We start from the raw sequence: 20,696 nt of genomic DNA, 5'->3' as shown, positions 1-20,696 counted from the left end.
ATTTATTGTTTTAATCCTTTGTGACTTTTGAGTCCTTTGGTGTTCTGTTGAATCTCTTGTGGTTCGACGACCTGCACCTCTATTGGGTCATCCTGGCTCAAGTACTTTCAATGTTTACGACTTCCCATACTTTTAGATGTGCGAATAAAGAGGGTTTCTAAAATCTACAAAGGTAGTCAAGTTCGTGTAGATCTAGACTGGCAGCATCACTACTCCTATTTGATTGCATTCACTTCACTGAAGGCTTGTCATTAATTATTTTGTGTGGCAAAGATTATACCAAGAAGAAGATGTTTCTCAGAAATTTCATTGAAATTTTTACTTATAGGAGTTACTTTGTAGTTTTGTGGATCTATAATCCAAAAAATTTAAATGTATTCATTGTCAAGTTTATATAAAAATTGTAGGTTCTAAAAAGTGTGTTTTCTAGTACCATGCATCAAATTGCATTGTTGTTGAATTTCATCGATTCAGCAATTTTTCGCATGTCGTTCTTTGGATACTAATAACAAGATCTAGGATATAAATAAGAAAGGATGCCTTTGTAATGTGTCAACAAATTTATCATAATTTGTAATAACATGCAAATATGTGTTTTGATTACTGCAAGCAATCAGATGCACATACCTAGGTTGCGAAAATCCCTCCCAAGTCAATCCCAGTATATGCATACAAGCGATTACATTGATAAGAAATTTAGAAATACAATAAATGCACACACACTTTCAGTTTCTTTTTGTATAAGGTAGAACATAGCACTACCAAGTACCAGCTACTTCATACAATGCAAGTCATGCAGAGTACTCTGCCCACTACTTAAGGTGAAAGGAATGAAACAACAGAACATAAAAAGATACAGATTTCCAATACATATGTTCTAGTTAGCCAGCTAGCCCCAAATCACACATGGATCGGTAGGGAAGTTGTCATTGACGTCCCCTAGGGGTGGGAGGGCGTTCCTCCACTGCTTGCACACTGCGCAATACCGGACATGACCGTACCTTGTCCCTAGGCAGGCGAGATGCTTGAGCACTTCAGGTGGTAAAGCTGACCAGTTAGGCCTGCATGAAATCTTGTTAAATAGTAATATGTGCGAAGAGGGGGGAGCATCAACATATAGACGGTCGAGTGCAGTGAGCAATGGAGAGAGAGAGAGAGAGAGAGAGAGAGAGAGAGAGAGAGAGAGAGAGCATGTACAAGCAAGGGTTATCACGTGTCAGAGGCGTCTGAAAGTCAAAGGACGACATGGCTGACATCGGCGAGGAGCGAATCTTACAGGATAGGGAGTAGCTAGGATTTTGCCCTGCTCTGCTATGCTCTCATCTCTTCTCTCCTCTATGTGTGGTGTGTCATACAAATAGGGAGGAGTAGAAGGCAGACAGTGAGAATGGTGCTGAAGAAATATGGGTTGTCGTCTTTCCTCCCTCACCTGGTCCCTTTATATATCAGAGGTGTGTGCTCCCCTCTCCATCTTGAGGAGTAGCATTTTTTGGCCTGCATTTAATTATAAGATTTATATAACTCATTAATTGGTGCCAAGATATGGGTCTTCCTTATTTGCATTTATTTATGGGATTTATAAGTCACTAATTGGTGCCAAGATATGGGTTTTGCTGATCTGCATTTGCTTATGGGATTTGCAAGTCATTAACTGGCAACAAGATATGGAGATCCAAAATCAGGAGCTGATGATATGAGTTAATGGTGGTATGCCAACCTTGTAGAATGTAAATGGGCTCTTATCATTAGAGATTTAATGGAGGATGTAGATTGGTTGTGGGAGTAGTATAGTAGTATAATATTTAGGAGAGTGGACATATTCTTGACTGTCATGCTTAGACTATGTTGTGGTTAATAATGGTTAGTAGTAAGAAGTGACTACTTTGTCATCACACACTCAACGCTGATCTTCCATGATTGGTTGATTGGAAAACATTTCACTGTAAGTTTTTGGCTAGGAGGTAAAAACAAATTTACCTGGTGCAACAAAAATACGGGGGAACCTAAATTTTCTAAGCGTGATAGTCAAGAAAAATCCAGCAGATTCTATTGTCCTTACTAGGGTTTCAGTAGTGGATTGAAGGAAGGGTTTCAGTGGTGGATTGAACAAAAAAAAGGCAACTATAAAAAAGGCGTTGCTAATGCGCGCGCGCGTGCGAACGCTCGCTTTCCGACAGCCCGAGATGTCCCGATTTGGAAAGTGTGCAGCAGGTTACATATAGGATTAGGGAAAGTATTATGGTGTAATTAGTGCCCCCCCCCACACGCGCGAAAGTCCATTGGGTGGGCGTTTGCACGTCTTTGCAATCATGTGGTGGGCCCCCAGCGCGATACTAGGGAAGTTGTTAGATTAGGCTCCGCTTTGGTCGCTCGAAGGAGCGTTTCTGCTATAAAATATAATTATTTATATGTGACGTAAAGTATGACAACCCATATTTCCGTTACTAGGGTAACATGACTAGATAGGCCAACAAAAGGCGACAAAATGGTCTAGCGAGAGGTGACTTATTTTTTTCGAGGGTAGCGAGAGGTGACCTACGCTCGTTTCGATTTAACCTAGTTAAAACATGGCCCAAAAAGCATGTACGTGCAAATTATGGCCCAACTATGCAACTTTATTATGGGGCGCGCGTCGCGTAGAAACAATAACCCCAAAGAAAACAGGAAAATAAACAGCAGAAAAAAGAAAAAAAGGTAAAAAGCCGAAATCGCTAATTAAGGGGTACCTTGTAAAGATCACTCTCACCATTGCAGGTTCCGATATGTGATGCACATTGACAAATTATGCACTGCATGTGTGCCACTTGTCGTAACCTTGGATTTTTTTTTGTAAATTTGTTTATTCGAAACATTTTTATCCCTTAAACCATTTGTCCAAATCCCGAACCGTTTTCATCGATGATTTTCTCGTGTCAAGGTCTTCGAATCTAGATCTTATGTTATTAGGTTTTGACGATCTTTTATTTCACGAAAAAATGAAAGAAAAACACGAGCTCGAAGCGCGGGGTTTTCTCACTTTTTTCCTTTATGAGTTGTGTCTCTCGCGGAAGCAAATATGTGCCTTCACAAGAAGAAAATCAATGCCTTTTGCGGAAGAGGAAAACACGTTGTTTCCTTTCCGACAGTCGTGGAAACAAACCCTAGCCTCAAATTTAAGGATCTCACAAAAGAAAGAAAACCCCGTGTTTTTGTCCTTTGCGAGAGGTTCATGAAAGCAAATCCATGCCACCACGAGAAGCAAATCTGTGCCTACACGAGAAACAAATCTGTGCCCCTTACGAAAGAAAAAACACACGCTCTTTCGTGCAATTTTTATTTTATTTTTTCTCAACAATCTTGGAAAAACCGTCCTGAAACCAAAAAACCAAAAAAACACATCATAAACCCGAAAACGCGTACAGAAAATAATCCCGAGGAAGCACCCAGCATACAACACGTGACGGTGGCTGAGAGAGCGTTACTTGGCACACTCTCAGCCCACTAAAAGTGACCCTTACGAGGTACCCTTGGTTAGTTACCCCCATAAAAAGCAGACTGAAACCATCATGGAGGTTCCCAAATATCGGGGAACTACTGTACAACTAAATGGGCTGGCCCGTTTTGGGTTGTTCTTTGTGTGATTCGAGGCGTCGCGTCAAACAGGAAATTAACTATCTAGAGGCACATAGCTTAGCCAAGTACTCACTCTTTTTGTTCGGGGCGCCACGTCTCGTTTGGCCAACCCCATGACTTACATGTATCACACTTCATGTGGCTTTTGATGAAAAAAATTGGTTTTGCCCTAAAAAAAGGAAATTAACGCTCATATTGCATTCTCTCCTCGCTTTGTTGGTATGGCACGCTTCTATACAAAAAAGAATGGTACAGATAGGTACTTTTTCTGTTAAATCTGTTTATAGAGTAGCAGTTGATAGTGCCGCTTGGGAATCTAGTATAGGCTTAACTTCCACCTCAAGTGCAGATGAGGAACATGCAAGTTTGATTGGCAAAAACTATGGTCACTTCGCCTCCCAAATAAAGTGCTTCACCATTTATGGCATTTATCTACAAAAAGCATACCAGTACGGGCAAAGCCACAAAGCAGAGGTATGGATGTAGATACTCGCTGTCCTGTATGCTTTAGATTTGACGAAGTGGGAGGACATTGCTTTTTTATGTGTAAGAAAGTTAAGGAGGTGTGGAGGAGATTAAATCTGGAGCATGTTAGACTGCTTTTGGCTGGCTGCACTAGTGCCTTAAGAACCATAGAACAAATTCTTAATCTTGAAGAGGACGTTAAAATAAAAACATGTTTGCTTCTTTGGCACTGGTGGCATATGCGCAATAAGGCAAACTCGGGTGAAACCTCTATCTCGCCCAAGGATGTTTGCTCTTCTATTGATTATCATGTATCAAGTGTAATGAAGAGCAATAATAAGACTACTAAAGGGCAAAAGCAGCAGCTGGACCAAAAATGGTCTCGGCCGCCAAATGGTTTTCTCAAGATTAATACTGATGCGGCTTTTCACAGGGAAACCAACTCCGGTGGCTAGGGATTCATCATCAGAGATGACCAAGGCAGAGCCAGGGCTGCAGGGACAGGCAAACTAGCGCATATCTCAGATGTTCTGCACGCTAAAGCTTTGGCTTTGTTGTATGCTATAAAAATATCTATTAATATAGGCTGTGACAAGGTTTTGTTTGAAACTGACTCCGAGCAGCTGATGAGGGCAGTAAACTCTAAACATTATGATCTAGCGAATTTAGGAGCTATTATCAGGAGCATCGAATTCCAAATGCATGTGGGGTTTTCTGTTAGTAGTGTTGTGTCTTGCCCTCGGGATTGTAATAGGGTGGCACATTTTTAGCTGCATATGGAGCTGATCTGGGAGTTGATGTGTGTGAGACATGGCTGGGCCAACTTCCAGACTTTGTGTTGGACTATGTAAAGGGTGATTTGCCCTGTACTGTTATATAATGGAACGCATTGGTGTTCCTTAAAAAAAAGAATGGTACAGCTGAAAGTTTGCTTTACATGATATTTCTTCCTTTCCTCTCATATGATTCATTGGTTCTGTTAATCATTTTTATTGTATTTGCCTGACTTTTCACCTACCAGATATTTTGTGTGCTTACATTCCTTTTCATCATCCTCATGCAACATTGCTAGTTCCCATCTCCTACAGCCGCAATGTTCCAAAGTTTAGGCAGATTCAATTGTTTTATTAGCGGGATTTTTATTGTCTTCATCAGAAACGTCTTGGCTAGGCATGCGATGTCGTTGAGAATAAAGGTACTGAAGTTCTTCTCCTGTAAGGGCAGCGTCTTATCAAACGTTGTCATGAAACTAAATTTGTTTCTCTACAGATTTTGTGTGTCCAACCATGCGGATTTTAGGTTTATTTCTTTGTGATCCGTTCCTACAGACCTGGTGAGTCCGTGTTAATGTGTTTTTGTTGTTTAATTTATTGTTTTAATCCTTTGTGACTTTTGAGTCCTTTGGCATTCTGTTGAATCTCTTGTGGTTCGACGACCTGCACCTCTATTGGGTCATCCTGGCTCAAGTACTTTCAATGTTTACGGCTTCCCATTCTTTTAGATGAGAGAATAAAGAGGGTTTCTAAAATCTACGAAGGTAGTCAAGTTTGTGTAGATCTAGACTGGCAGCATCACTGCTCCTATTTGATTGCATTCACTTCACTGAAGGCCTGTCACTATTTTGTGTGGCAAAGATTTATAACAAGAGGAAGATGTTTCTCAGAAATTTCATTGAAATTCTTAGTTATAGGAGTTACTTTGTTGTTTCGTGAATCTATAATCCGAAAATTTTACATGTATTTTTTGTTGGGTTATATAAAAAAATTGTAGGCCCTTCTAAAAAAATGTGTTTTCTAGTACCATGCATCAAATTGCATTGTTGTTGAATTTCATTGATTCAACAATTTCTCGCATGTGGTTCTTCGGATACTAATAACAAGATGCAGGATATAAATAAGTAAGGATGCCTTTGTCATGTGTCAACAAATTTATCATAATTTGTAATAACATGCACATATGTGTTCTGATTACTGCAAGCAACCAGATGCACATACCTAGGTTGCGAAAATCCACTCCCAAGTCAACCCCAGTATATGCATACAAGCAATTACATTGATAAGAAATTTAGAAATATAATAAATGCACAAGCACTTTCAGTTTCTTTTTGTATAAGGTAGAACGTAGCACTACCAAGTACCAACTACTTCATACAATGCAAGTCATGCATAGTACCGTGCCCAGTACTTAAGGTGAAAGGAATGAAGCAACAGAACATAAAAGATACAGATTTCCAATACATATGTTCTAGTTAATTAGCCAGCTAGCCCCAAATCACACATGGATCGATAGGGAAGTTGGCATTGACGTCCCCCAGAGGTGGGAGGGCATTCCTCCACTGCTTGCACACTGCGCGATACCGGACAAGACGGTCCATTGTCCCTAGGCTGGCGAGATGCTTGAGCACTTCAGGTGGTAAAGCTGACCAGTTAGGCCTGCAAGAAATCTTGTTAGATTGTAATATGTGCGGGGGGGGGGGGGGGGGGGGGGGGCATACAAGGTCGAGTGCAGTGAGCAATGGAGAGAGAGAGAGAGAGAGCACGTACAAGCAAGGGTTATCACGTCTCAGAGGCGTCTGAAAGTCAAAGGACGACATGGCTGACATCGGAGAGGAGCGAATCTTACAGGATAGGGAGTATCTAGGGTTTTGCTATGCTCTCATCTCTCCTCTCCTCTATGTGTGCTGTGTCATACAAATATGAAGGAGTAGGAGGTAGGCTGTGAGAATTGATTCTCAAGAAATCTGGGTTCGCCTTTCCTCCCATACCTGGTCCCTTTATATAGCAGAGGTGTGATCCCCTCTCCATCTTGAGGAGTAGTATTTTTCTGGCCTGCATTTATTTATAAGATTTATATAAGTCATTAATTGGTGCCAAGATATGGATCTTCCTTATCTGCATTTATTTATGGGATTTATAAGTCACTAATTGGTGCCAAGATATAGGTTTTGCTGATCTGCATTTGTTTATGGGATTTGTAAGTCATTAACTGACGACAAGATATGGAGATCCAAAATCAGGAGCTTATGATATGAGTTAATGGTGGTATGCCAACCCTGGAAAATGTAAATGGACTCTTATCATTAGAGATTTAATGGAGGATGTACGTTGTTGTGGGAGTAGTATAGTATTATGATATTAGGAGAGTGGGCATATTCTTGACTGTCATGCTTAGACTATGTTGTGGTTAATAATGGTTAGTAGTAAGAAATGACTACTTTGTCATCGCACAGTTAACACGGATCTTACACGATTGGTTGTTGGGAAAACATTTCACTGTTAGTTTTTGGCTAGGAGGTAAAAAAAATTACATGGTGCAACAAAAATACGGGGGAACCTAAATTTTGTAAGGGTGATAGTCAAGAAAAATCCAGCAGATTCTATATTGTACTTACTAGGGTTTCAGTTGAAGGAAGGGTTTCAGTGGTGGATTGAACAAAAAAGGGCAACTATAAAAAGGGCATTGCTAATGCGCGCACGCATGCAAATGCTCGCTTTCCGACAGGCCAGGATGTCCCGATTTGGAAAGTGTGCAGCAAGTTACGTATATGATTTGGGAAAGGATTATGGGTTAATTAGTGTGCCCCCTCCCCCCTGAAAATCGAGGGGGGAGGGGCATTATATATGGAGATTAATGGGTGGGCTTTGCATGTCTTTGCGATTATGTGGTGGCCCCCAGCGCAATACGAGAGAAGTTGTCAGAGGAGGCTCCGCTTCGGTCGCTCCAACGAGCGAACGCAAAGGAGCGTTCCTGCTATAAAATATAATTATTTATGTGTGACGTAAAGTATGACAAACACTAGTAGAAAAGAGGGCTTTGGTTCAGGCCGGGTCAGCCCATTAGTCCTGGTTCAGTGCAGAACTGGGACCCATGGGGGCATTGGTCCCGGTTTGTGAGGCCACGGGCCTGCCGGGCCTCATGGGGGCATTGGTCCCGGTTCGTCTGGCCCCTTTGGTCCCGGTTGGTGGGACGAATTGGGACCAATGGGCCTCGCTCCTGGCCCACCACCATTGGTCCCGATTGGTGGCTTGAACCGGGATCACTGGCTGCCCTTTAGTCCCGGTTCATGCCACGAACCGGGACCAATGAGGTGCCTATATATATCCCTCGCCCACGAGCAGAGCGCTCCAGTGCTCTATTTTTCTCTGGCCGGCGAGGGGAGGGCTTTGTGGTGCTCTAGCTCACCTCCTATGCACATGAGGTGTTTGATGAAATGCCCGAGCCGCACTAGTTAAGCTTTCTGCTGTCGAAGCTCGACCTCAAAGCTCCATTTTAGTCAAGATTTGTCTAGGTTTAGCGGCCCGTCACGTCCCATTCCCGTCTTCACCGCCGTCGATCACCCGTGCCGATCTCGTCATCGGCACCACCGTGGTGAGCCTCTTGTTCTTATCTTCTTTCTGAAAGAAAAAAAAATCTTACTTTATATAGATACTTGTCTAATTTTCTTACTATTTTATTGCTTGTTATTATATAGTGCGATGGTTTTGGTATCCGCCCCCGTCGGCCCTCGTCCTGTCTATGATTCGGATGTGGTATATATTATCTTTTTATAACTATTTGGTTCATTTATTGTTCATGACAATTATGCCGACCAACGTGACATAGATTTTATTTAGGTAGGAGGTAGTTGAACCGGAAATTCCAACCGACCCTATTGTCGAGAGGTTAAATTTAGTTGAAGAAGAACACAATTACTTGAAGGAAAAAATAAAAAAAATTGAGGAGGAGAAGATGATATTGGAGTTGCATGTTGCGGATGTCGTCGATGATCACAAGATCAAGATGGATGCAATGCGCTTGAAGATTAGAAAGATTAGAAAATATGCCATTCATACCGATGCTTGGTATCATTATGCCGTTGGATCAATTGTTACCTTGGTTGCGATTATGATCGCATTTGTTTTCGCATTGAAATGTTTTACATAGTTTCAATGTATGGTTTAATTAATTAGATGCTCTGGAGAGCTATATGTTGTTAGATGAGAACTATGTATGTACTTTGGTTTTAATGTGATGATGAACTTCTATTAATCTGGTCACTTAATTATCTATTCATGATGTTCTGTAATGGTTTTTGACACACTTAATTATATATAATGCGCACAGATGAACCGGCAATGGATGTACGGTGACAGACACACCTCCGAGTACATTAAGGGTGTGCATGATTTTCTCGAAGTGGCTGAGGCAAACAAGCAGAATGGTTTTATGTGTTGTCCATACCCTAAATGTGGGAATATAAAGTCTTACTCTGACCAGAAAATCCTTCACACCCACCTGCTTTACAATGGTTTCATGCCACACTATAATGTTTGGACGAGGCACGGAGAAATAGGGGTTATGATGGAAGACGACGAAGAAGAAGAGGACGATGACAACTATGTGCCCCCTGAATACGGTGATGCTGCAACGGGGGAAGCTGCTGAAGATCAAGAGGAACCAGACGATGTGCCCGATGATGATGATCTCTGTCGGGTCATTGTCGATGCAAGGGCGCAATGCGAAAGTCAAAAGGAGAAGCTGAAGTTCGATCGCATGTTAGAGGATCACAAAAAAGGGTTGTACCCTAATTGCAAAGATGGCAACACAAAGCTCGGTATCGTACTGGAATTGCTGCAGTGGAAGGCAGAGAATGCTGTGCCTGACAAAGAATTTGAGAAGCTACTGAAAATATTGAAGAAGAAGCTTCCAAAGGATAACGAATTGCCCGACAGTACATACGCAGTAAAGAAGGTCATATGCCCTCTAGGATTGGAGGTGCAGAAGATACATGCATGCCCTAATTACTGCATCCTCTACCGCGGTGCGTACAAGGATCTGAACGCATGCCCGGTATGCAGTGCATTGTGGTATAAGATCAGACGAGATGACCCTGGTGATGTTGACGGCGAGCCCCCCAGGAAGAGGGTTCCTGTGAAGGTGATGTGGTATGCTCCTATAATACCACAGTTGAAACGTCCGTTCAGAAACGAAGAGCATGCCAAGTTGATGCGATGGCACAGTGAGGACCGTAAGAAAGACAGGAAGTTGAGAGCACCCGCTGACGGGTCATAGTGGAGAAAAATCGAGAGAAAGTACTGGCCTGAGTTTGCAAGTGACCCAAGGAACGTATGGTTTGGTTTAAGCGCAGATGGCATTAATCCTTTCGGGGAGCAGAGCAGCAATCACAGCACCTGGCCCGTGACTCTATGTATGTATAACCTTCCTCCTTGGATGTGCATAAAGCGGAAGTTCATTATGATGCCAGTTCTCATCCAAGGCCCTAAGCAACCCGGCAACGACATTGATGTGTTCCTAAGGCCATTAGTTGAAGAACTTTTACAGCTGTGGAATGGAAACGGTGTACGTACGTGGGATGAGCACAAACAGGAGGAATTTAACCTGCACGCCTTGCTGTTTGTAACCATCAACGATTGGCCCGCTCTCAGTAACCTTTCAAGACAGACAAACAAGGGATACCACGCATGCACGCACTTCTTAGATGAAACTGAAAGTATATACCTGGACAAATGCAGGAAGAATGTGTACCTGGGCCATCGTCGATTTCTTCCGACCAACCATCAATGTCGAAAGAAAGGCAAGCATTTCAAAGGCGAGGCAGATCACCGGAAGAAGCCCGCCAAGCGTACTGGTGATCCCGTACTTGATATGGTCAATGATTTACACGTAATCTTTGGAAAGGGTCCCGGCGGACTAGCTGTTCCAAATGACGCTGAGGGACACGCACCCATGTGGAAGAAGAAATCTATATTTTGGGACCTACCCTACTGGAAAGACCTAGAGGTCCGCTCTTCGATCGACGTGATGCATGTGATGAAGAACCTTTGCGTGAACTTTCTAGGCTTCTTGGGCGTGTATGGGAAGACAAAAGATACACCTGAGGCACAGGAGGACCTGCAACGTTTGCACGAAAAAGACGGCATGCCTCCGAAGCAGTATGAAGGTCCTACCAGCTACGCTCTTACGAAAGAAGAGAAAGAAATCTTCGTTGAATGTCTGCTCAGTATGAAGGTCCCGACTGGCTTCTCGTCGAATATAAATGGAATAATAAATATGACAGAGAAAAAGTTCCAGAACCTAAAGTCTCATGACTGCCACGTGATTATGACGCCACTGCTTCCGGTTGCATTGAGGGGGCTTCTACCGGAAAATGTCCGATTAGCCATTGTGAAGCTATGTGCATCCCTCAATGCAATCTCTTAGAAGGTGATTGATCCAGAAATCGTACCAAGGCTAAGGAGTGATGTGGCGCAATGTCTTGTCAGTTTCGAGCTGGTGTTCCCACCATCCTTCTTCAATATCATGACGCACGTCCTAGTTCATCTAGTCGACGAGATTGTCATTCTGGGGCCAGTATTTCTACACAATATGTTCCCCTTTGAGAGGTTCATGGGAGTCCTAAAGAAATATGTCCGTAACCGCGCTAGGCCAGAAGGAAGCATCTCCATGGGCCATCAAACAGAGGATGTCATTGGGTTTTGTGTTGACTTCATTCCTGGCCTTAAGAAGATAGGTCTCCCTAAATCACGGTATTGAGGGAAGACTCACTGGAAAAGGCACACTTGGAGGGGACTCAATAATATGCAAGGACGGATATTCTTGGTCTAAAGCACACTACACAGTTCTACAGAACTCTACCTTGGTGACCCCGTATGTCGATGAACACAAGAACAGTCTGCGCTCCAAACACCCGGAGGAGTGCGACGACTGGATTACATGTGAACACATCAGGACTTTTAGCAGTTGGTTGGAAACATGTCTCAGAGGTGACAACACTGTTTGTGATGAGTTGTACTTGTTGTCCAGGGGACCATCTTTGACTGTATTGACTTACAAAGGATACGAGATAAATGGGAATACATTTTACACGATCGCCCAAGATCAAAAGAGCACCAACCAAAACAGCGGTGTCCGCTTTGGTGCAGCAACCGAGAGGGGAAATGACACATATTATGGTTACATAGTGAACATATGCGAACTTCACTATGGACATGATTTTAAGGTCCCTTTGTTTAAGTGACAATGGGTCAATCTGTCACGAGGCGGGGTACAGGTAGACCCACAGTACGGAATGACAACAGTGGATCTAAAAAATCTTGGGTACACTGACGAACCGTTCTTCCTAGCCAATGATGTGGCACAGGTTATCTATGTGAAGGACATGTCTACCAAACCGAGAAAAAAAAAGATAAGGAAGCGAATACATCATACGATGAGCCAAAGCGCCACATAGTTCTTTCAGGAAAAAGGGACATCGTGGGAGTGGAGGGCGAGACAGACATGTCTGAAGATTATGAAAAGTTTCATGAAATTCCCCCCTTCAAAGTCAAGGCTGACCCAAGCTTCCTGATAAACGATGAAGATTATCCACGGTTACGGCGCAATAAGCAAATGACACAAGCGAAGAAAAAGTGAAGACTTTCTCCCGCAGCTATTATGATGATACCATGCCAACTTTGTAACAGACGAGTATGATACCATTGTCCGTTTTGTACATGCACATGCTATGTGGGTGAAATTATGATACCATGCCAACTTTTAACTTTTTTAGAGTTCATTTGAAATGCTTTAATGTCTTATGCTTCGGCCCTCGTAATACCATTATTCAAAATTTAACTATTCAAATTTGAAAACTAATGGCATTAACAGAAAGTTTATAATTTTTCTAAAACTAATGGCACTAACAGAAAGTTTATAATTTTTCTGACCTAAAAGCAAAAGGAATTAAAAAATAAAGCAAAAAACAAAAGAAAATAAATAATGCAAAAAACTGGAAAAAACTATTTTTATAGTAAAGTTAATCACAAACTTGTGATTCACACAAATTTCAAAGAATTCAAATTTTAACTACTCAAATTTGAAAACTAATGGCACTAACATAAAGTTTATAATTTTTCTAAAACTAATGGCACTAATAGAAAGTTTATAATTTTTCGTACCTAAAAGCAAAAATAATTAAAAAATAAATCAAAAAATAAAAGAAAATAAATAATGCAAAAAACAAAACAAAAAAACTGGAAAAAACTATTTTTATAGTAAAGTTAATCACAAACTTGTGATTCACACAAATATCAAAGAATTCAAATTTTAACTATTCAAATTTGAAAACTAATGGCACTAACAGAAAGTTTATAATTTTTGTGACCTAAAAAAAATAATGAAAAATAAAATTTAATAAAATAAATAGAAATAGCAACAATAAGTATTTTGTTGTAAGTAGAAACAAAATAAAATAAATAAAGCAACAAAGAACACAAAAAAGTGCCACCTACTGGGCCCCCACGGCCTGAATACTACTAGAAACCCTACCATGGGCCAGGATTCAGGCCCGCAGGTGGCCCAGTAGGCCCACAGGCACACAACGTATGGTTAGGCCCGAAAGCCTACAATTGAGAGGAGCTCGAGAGGGTGGGCGCAGCAGCGCTTATAAACCACTCTCGAGCTCTCTCAGCTAGCGAAGTGGTTCTAAACTTTTGACGCGGGGCAGCACAAGGCCTTTGGTCCCGGTTGGTACCACCAACCGGGACTAAAGGGGGCATTGGTCCCGGTTCGTGGCACCAACCGGGACCAATGCGCCTCGCCCCTGGCCCATGACCATTAGTCCCGGTTTGTGCCACAAACCGGGACTAAAGGGTTGGTCCTTGTTGCGGTCAGAGTTTAGTCCCACCTCGCCAACCGAAGGGCGCTCACACCGGTTTATAAGCCATTCCATCTCTGCCTTGTTGAGCCCCTCTCAAAGTGAAAATAGATGCCCTTATACAGGAAATTTGACCTAAATTCAGAGTGAATTGATCTGATATTCATAGAAATTTACTATGAATTTAGGTTTAATTTTCTCTATAAGCGCATCTATGCTCATTTTTTAGTAAAGTTAATCACAAACTTGTGATTCACACAAATTTCAAAAAATTCAAATTTTAACTATTCAAATTTGAAAACTAATGGCACTAACAGAAAGTTTATAATTTTTCTAAAACTAATGGCACTAACAGAAAGTTTATAATTTTTCTGACCTAAAAGCAAAAATAATTAAAAATTAAAGAAAAAATAAAAGAAAATAAATAATGCAAAAAACAAAACAAAAAAATGGAAAAAAATATTTTTATAGTAAAGTTAATCACAAACTTGTGATTCAGACAAATGTCAAAGAATTCAAATTTTGAAACTAATGGCACTAACAGAAAGTTTATAACTTTTGTGATCTAAAAGAAAAATAATTAAAAATAAACTTTAATAAAATAAATAAAAATAGCAACAATAAGTATTTGTTGTAAGTAGAAATAAAATAAAATATATAAAGCAACAAAGAAAACAAAAAAACTAATTTGAAAACTAATGGCACTAACAGAAAGTTTATAATTTTTGTGACCTAAAAGAAAAATATTTAAAAATAGACTTTAATAAAATAAATAAAAATAGCAACAATTAGTATTTTGTTGTAACTAGAAACAAAATAAAATAAATAAAGCAACAAAGAATACAAAAAAATTTGAAAACTAATGGCACTAACAGAAAGTTTATAATTTTTGTGACCTAAAAGAAAAATAATTAAAAATAAACTGTAATAAAATAAATAAAAATAGCAACAATATGTATTTTGTTGTAAGTAGAAACAAAATAAAATAAATAAAGCAACTAAGAAAACAAAAAAAAGTTCCACTTACTGGGCCCCCATTGCCTGAATACGACTAGAAACCCTACCATGGGCCAGGATTCACGCCCGCAGGAGGCCCAGTAGACCCACAGGCACACAGCGTACGGTTAGGCCCGAAAGCCTACAATTGAGAGGAGCTTGAGAGGGTGGGCGCAGCAGCGCTTATAAACAACTGTCGAGCTCTCTCAGCTAGCGAGGTGGTACTAAACTTTTGACGCGGGGCAGAACAAGGCCTTTGGTCCCGGTTGGTGCCACCAACAGGGACTAAAGGGGTGCATTGATCACGGTTCGTGGCACCAACTGGGACCAATGCCCCCCTTTAGTCCCGGTTGGTGTCACCAACCGGGACTAAAGGGGTGCATTGGTCACGGTTCGTGGCACCAACTGGGACCAATGCCCGCCTTTAGTCCCGGTTGGTGCCACCAACCAAGACTAAAGGCTTTGCTATATAAGATGACACTTAGGAAATTTTTACTTCTCATCTCGCAGTTGCCCGCGACGACGCCGATGACATCGACGCCGCCAGGCTGCCCCGCCGCCCCCGCCCACCATCGCCGTTGCCTACCGTCGCCGTCGCCCGCGCCCTCGCCCGATGCCGTCGCCGCTCGCCACCCCTGCCCTGACGCGCGCCGCCCCGGCCCTGCCCCGACGCGCGCCGCCCCGGCCCACCTCGTCGTCGCCGTCGCACTGCCCCGCCCCCTTCGTCGCCGTGGCCCGCTGCCCCGAGCGCGCGCCCCTGCCACGTCGACGTCATCACCGTCGCCATCCTCGCCGCCGACCCCGCGCCCCTGCCCCTCCTCACCTTTGGTCCGGCCGGCGCCCTCCCTGTCCTTGTTTTTTCATATATATGATGATATACATGCTTGTTTTTTCATGTATATGCTTGTTTTTTTCTTATAGACTAGTAAGCTTGCACGTGCAACGCACGTCTGGACTGAAAGCATGTTATACAATGTAACATATTTTTTTTATCATAATTTCATTTCAAAAATATATATTTCTAATTCCCAAGTCATAAAGATAGGATCTATTTTATTGACAGGATTTATCACTACTTTAGCTACTTTAGCAGCTTGGCCAATTACACGGAATTCGTCATTATTCTATTTCCTGATGCTCGCTATGTATAGTGGTCAAATAGGATTATTTTCTTTGCGAGACCTTTTACTATTTTTTATCATGTGGGAGTTAGAATTAATTCTTGTTTACTTACTTTTATCCGAGTGAAGCGGCCCAGGTGTAAGAATGCCCAGATATGATGTGGGAATTGACAGGATTTATCGCTTCACTAGTAGCAAACCATTAGGTTGCATCGATATCATATCTTTATCACCAAAATAAAACATGAATCATGCTACTCATTACCTATAGGTCCTGACCAATGTAGTTCAATGGCCAGCCCTTCCCCTTGCGGTTGTACCAAGCGACGATCCATACATACCTGTCGACGGAGCCGCTTCGCCCAACTCACAACAGCTATCGTCGGCTCGCTCGTCTCCCTCACAGAACGGCATCGCTTCGCTCGCAGCAAACCATCAGGCTGCATCGATATCATATCTTTATCACCAAAATAAGACATGAATCATGCTACTCATTACCTACAGGTCCTGACCAATGTAGTTCAATGGCCATCCCTTCCCCCTGCGACTGTACCAAGTGACAGCCCATACATACCCGTCGACGGAGCCGCTTCGCCCGATTCACAACAGTTGTCGTCGGCCCGCTCGCCTCCCTCATAGAACGGCATCGCTTTGCTCGCAGCAAACCATCAGGCTGCATCGATATCATATCTTTATCACCAAAATAAGACATGAATCATGCTACTCATTACCTACAGGTCTGACCAATGTAGTTCAATGGCCAGCCATTCCCCCTGCGGCTGTACCAAGCGACGACCCATACATACCCGTCGACGGACAATGCGGATGCCCGAGCCAGTGCAGCAAGAATAACACTTATTACGTGGAGATCCGGACCAATGTAGTTCATTTGACAATATTTAGTGTTCATTCTTCCATGGTCAGGTCCTAACCAATGGAGGTACAATTTTTTTTGCAATCTATCCATTTTAAATAGCATGCCTCTCCTGCAACTTTCAGAAAACGTACTGGCATGTCCTATGCCCAAATAATGGCCATTCCAGGTCCACAAACAAATTAAAAAATACAGGTAGCCGTTCGAGATTGTAAGTCTAATAGTAGCTCTTAGATGAGAAATAACAAAATCTAATAGTGACCAGGATGGGCATCCCATCGTGTCTCTAATTTGGGGTTGTACTTGGCCCTTTTTTTTGTATGAATTTAGTCGGTTCACTCAAATTTTCATCTAAGCTCAATAAAACTGAGCCATGCATAGCTAGTCTTTCCATGGCCAATAGCAGCTTTACACAAAATAGCTCATCATGAACCGACAAAAGCATCAGCTACGTGATGCATGTGAAATCGCATCCCAAGTCCTAAAGGTATATGGCTATTGAATATCAAGAAACAAGCTAGAAAGCAGCAAGGCAATGAAAATGGATGGATTCCATGGCAGCATGATCTCTGTGCCCTCCTATCATTGTGAATCTTGATTAGGGCAGGGAGAAACTGCCGAGTTGCCTTCTTTGGTTCCCGTGTATAGACACCTGCAGCACACAACTTTGTGTAGTAAAATATAAAATATTAACACTGTTCCAAATGGATTTGCGTAGGCCCTACGGAAAAAAGTATAGTCGTGAACCATGGTGCATATATATAACAATGTCTGAATTAAGATGATGAGCATTACAACAGGGGGGAGGTAATTGACCTTAAATCACTTACATATGAATATGTATACTCTAAATGTAGGCCTTGGCTAAGAAGCAAGACAGATCTGGACATTCAGTAAGTAAAGCCACAAACTTATCCACCTCTTCATCCCTGAACACCATATTTCTATAAGATAGTATACCTGCATATGCACTGAACAAAGCCCCTATGTTGGAATAGAATAATACTCATGAATGTAATCAAATGAACTAAGAATTTGCTAATATGTCTAGCAGGACACATCTCTCATCCTCGTTCCTCCTCGGCACAATTGCATTCCATAGTATGGTTATACATATCCTCAAACATGTCGGAACTAATATTTGTCTTTCTCACATGCATGAAGAAATAGTTACATTTACGTGCTAGAAAACTAATTGGATGAGAAGTACATATGTCGCTCATTGTTGTTCTTGTATAAAAACAGTACGAAAGTGGGATCATAAACTCACCAATCCTTGTTGTCTCTCTTTATTTACAGAGCATTTAACCTCTGCCTCACACAACGTATATATGTCTCAGCATTCGGCATGTACCTTTTGTCAATGTCAACATACTCAAATACGACATCTTCACCAAGTTCCAATGTAACAGGCTGTCAAGAAAAAAGATGCAATACCAAAGGTGAGAATGGCAGTGTATTGGCCAATATATTCTACTGTAATAATTAGTCTAAAGGAGAAAAGATGCATGATATGTGATAAATTAGTACAAATATAAATAAAATTATAGAAATGTGGAACAAACCTTGACCCTAGGAGTTGCAGCAACTATAATCCTTTTACAAGTTTCATAGCTCCAAATTAATGCAACCTAATAGTTTATCCATCCCTTCACCTGGTGACCTCTTGGACTTAAGTAGAGATGATTTCTGAAACAAAATGTGAGATGTTTAATTTGGGCCTCACCCAAACACACTTATGTACTTTGTTTTGGAAAATATGTATTCAAATAGCTTGCATAGAAAATGGTGTCAAGAAAGAGCCAACTTAATCAAATGGCCTTGCTACATATAATCGATAACCTTCAAGCTATTTCGAAGTCCATATTTCTTTTATCAAAAACCATAATAAAGTTCTTGTGTCATAACAAATAACCTGCTGGGCGGGATGCAGAACCTGAATGCTTTTTCCATCTGCATAACACACTGCAGTTTATGAGAAACCGCAAAAAATCATATCACCCAAGAGAGGCAACCTACAAACACACATCAATTACATTGTCCGAAATAAATATTTCTAGCATCAATTGAAACCATGTTTGAACTATAAATGAGTAATGTATGTAGTTAGTGACATACAGCGATCCAGCCACTGAAGTTTGTGCTCTTGAGCACCTGCACAGGCACAAAATAAGTAATCATAGGAGAGGGAAATCACTAATGAACATTGCAAGTTTGCAACTAATTTGTAGAGTGTGGTTAATCTCTGTCGACCGGGCAGAGAAGAAAGCACTCATGATCCTACGTACTGCTGAACACCCTCCCGATTATGCACTCCAATGGACTATTGTTTGCATCATCAATTTGCACAAATTTGCAAGATGAACTTGGATAATGCATTTCAAGTATGAACTGCTAGCTAGGAGAAAACTGAATGTGGAGCACCTGACGAGGGTGACGATGCCCTTGGAGGCGGGAGCGATGCACTGGCCATGGTCGTCAAGGACGAAGCCAGCGGGTGGCTTGGGCATGGCGTCCCCCGACCATGTTCCCCCCAGCGAACCTCCCCCTCCCCCTCAGCCTCCTCGTTGTCATAGTCCCTATACCCTGCCTCATCGTCGAAATTCTCATCCAGCCACAGAGCGTCGGGCGAGCGGGCCATGCTTGCCGGTGGCGCGCGTCTGGATTGCTCCCTGGACGGTGGCCGCTCATCTAAGCCTCTCGGCGGCCTGCGCCCCTGGTGGTGGCGACTGGGTGCGCCAGCAGGGCCTCGCCTCCCTGGCGTACCTTGTTCTTCGCCGCCATCGTCGTGGAGCCTAGGCGGCATCCCATGCTGGCGGGTTTGCGGAGGAGGGCCGCGGTTCCTGGGTGGCGGCCTGGACGACCGCTCTGCCTCGATGGTGCAGTCACTCGGACAGAGACACACCTCCCGCAACCCACTCTTAAGCAGATTAAGCCTCGGCCTAGCGGAGAATCGGCTGGCGGCGAGACCGTGACCCATGCTTAAGCAGATGCGAGCGCTCATAGGGGTGTGGCGACGGCATGGGGCGGTGGCGGGGCGGCGGAGTGGAGGAGCGGTGATCGGTGACCCTCCTAGCGGTTGGTGGCAGCAATAGGGGAGGGATGGCATGTGGATCGTGGCATCGTGCTCATGTATTCTAGGACGACGAAGGGGTACGGATGGATTAGCGTGGGATCGGTGGGTTAGTGGAAACGTGCAGTGGCATTGGTGGGTAATTAAAGTGTAAAACACGTTTGATAGATTGGAGCCATTTGGACCATCAGATTGCAAGTTTCAACGGATAGGATGATTTGGTTCTCTATCCTCTCGTCCTTTTAAAGGGGTAGTAGATGATGATGTATATGCTTGTTATCATAATTGTTTTTGTTCATATATATGATGATTTTTATATAGAATATGACGTTTTTTTGTTCATAGATGATCATATATATGATGTATGCATGGACGTGGATGAAATGAGATGAGATGAGATGTGTTTTGTGTTGGAGAAGAAAACATTTTTTTCCATGTATATATGTAGAAGTTACATTTTTAGAAAAGTTTTATATATCTAGCTAGAAAAGGAAGAAGAAGAAAAAGAATGAGAGGAAAAAGGAAAATAAGAAGAGGAAGAAAGGAGAAGAAGAGGGGAGGAAGAAGAGGAGAAATAAATAAGAAGAAGAAAAAAGAAAAAAAAAGAGGAGAAGAAGAAAGGAATAGAGGAGAAGAAGAGAAAATAGAATATCTATTTTCTCTTCTTCTCCTCTATTCCTTTCTTCTTCTCCTCTTTTTTTCTTCAATCTTCTCCTCTATTAATATCTTCTTCTCCTCTTTTTATATCTTCTTCGTCTTCTTATTTTTTATCGGATATGTCATTGTCGATATATCCCGTGTCCCGATAACTTCAACACGAGGGGGGGGGGTTCGACCTACCCCCTCCTAGATAACATTATTTTCCCATGTATGTATGTCGTCGTTGTTGATATAACCCCCTCCCGGATAACTTTGACCGTG

The sequence above is a fragment of the Triticum aestivum genome, chromosome 7A, assembly GCF_018294505.1.
Source record: "Triticum aestivum cultivar Chinese Spring chromosome 7A, IWGSC CS RefSeq v2.1, whole genome shotgun sequence".
NCBI lineage: Eukaryota > Viridiplantae > Streptophyta > Magnoliopsida > Poales > Poaceae > Triticum > Triticum aestivum.
The sequence above is the reverse complement of the archived record's forward strand: the minus strand, read 5'-3'. Positions refer to the sequence as shown.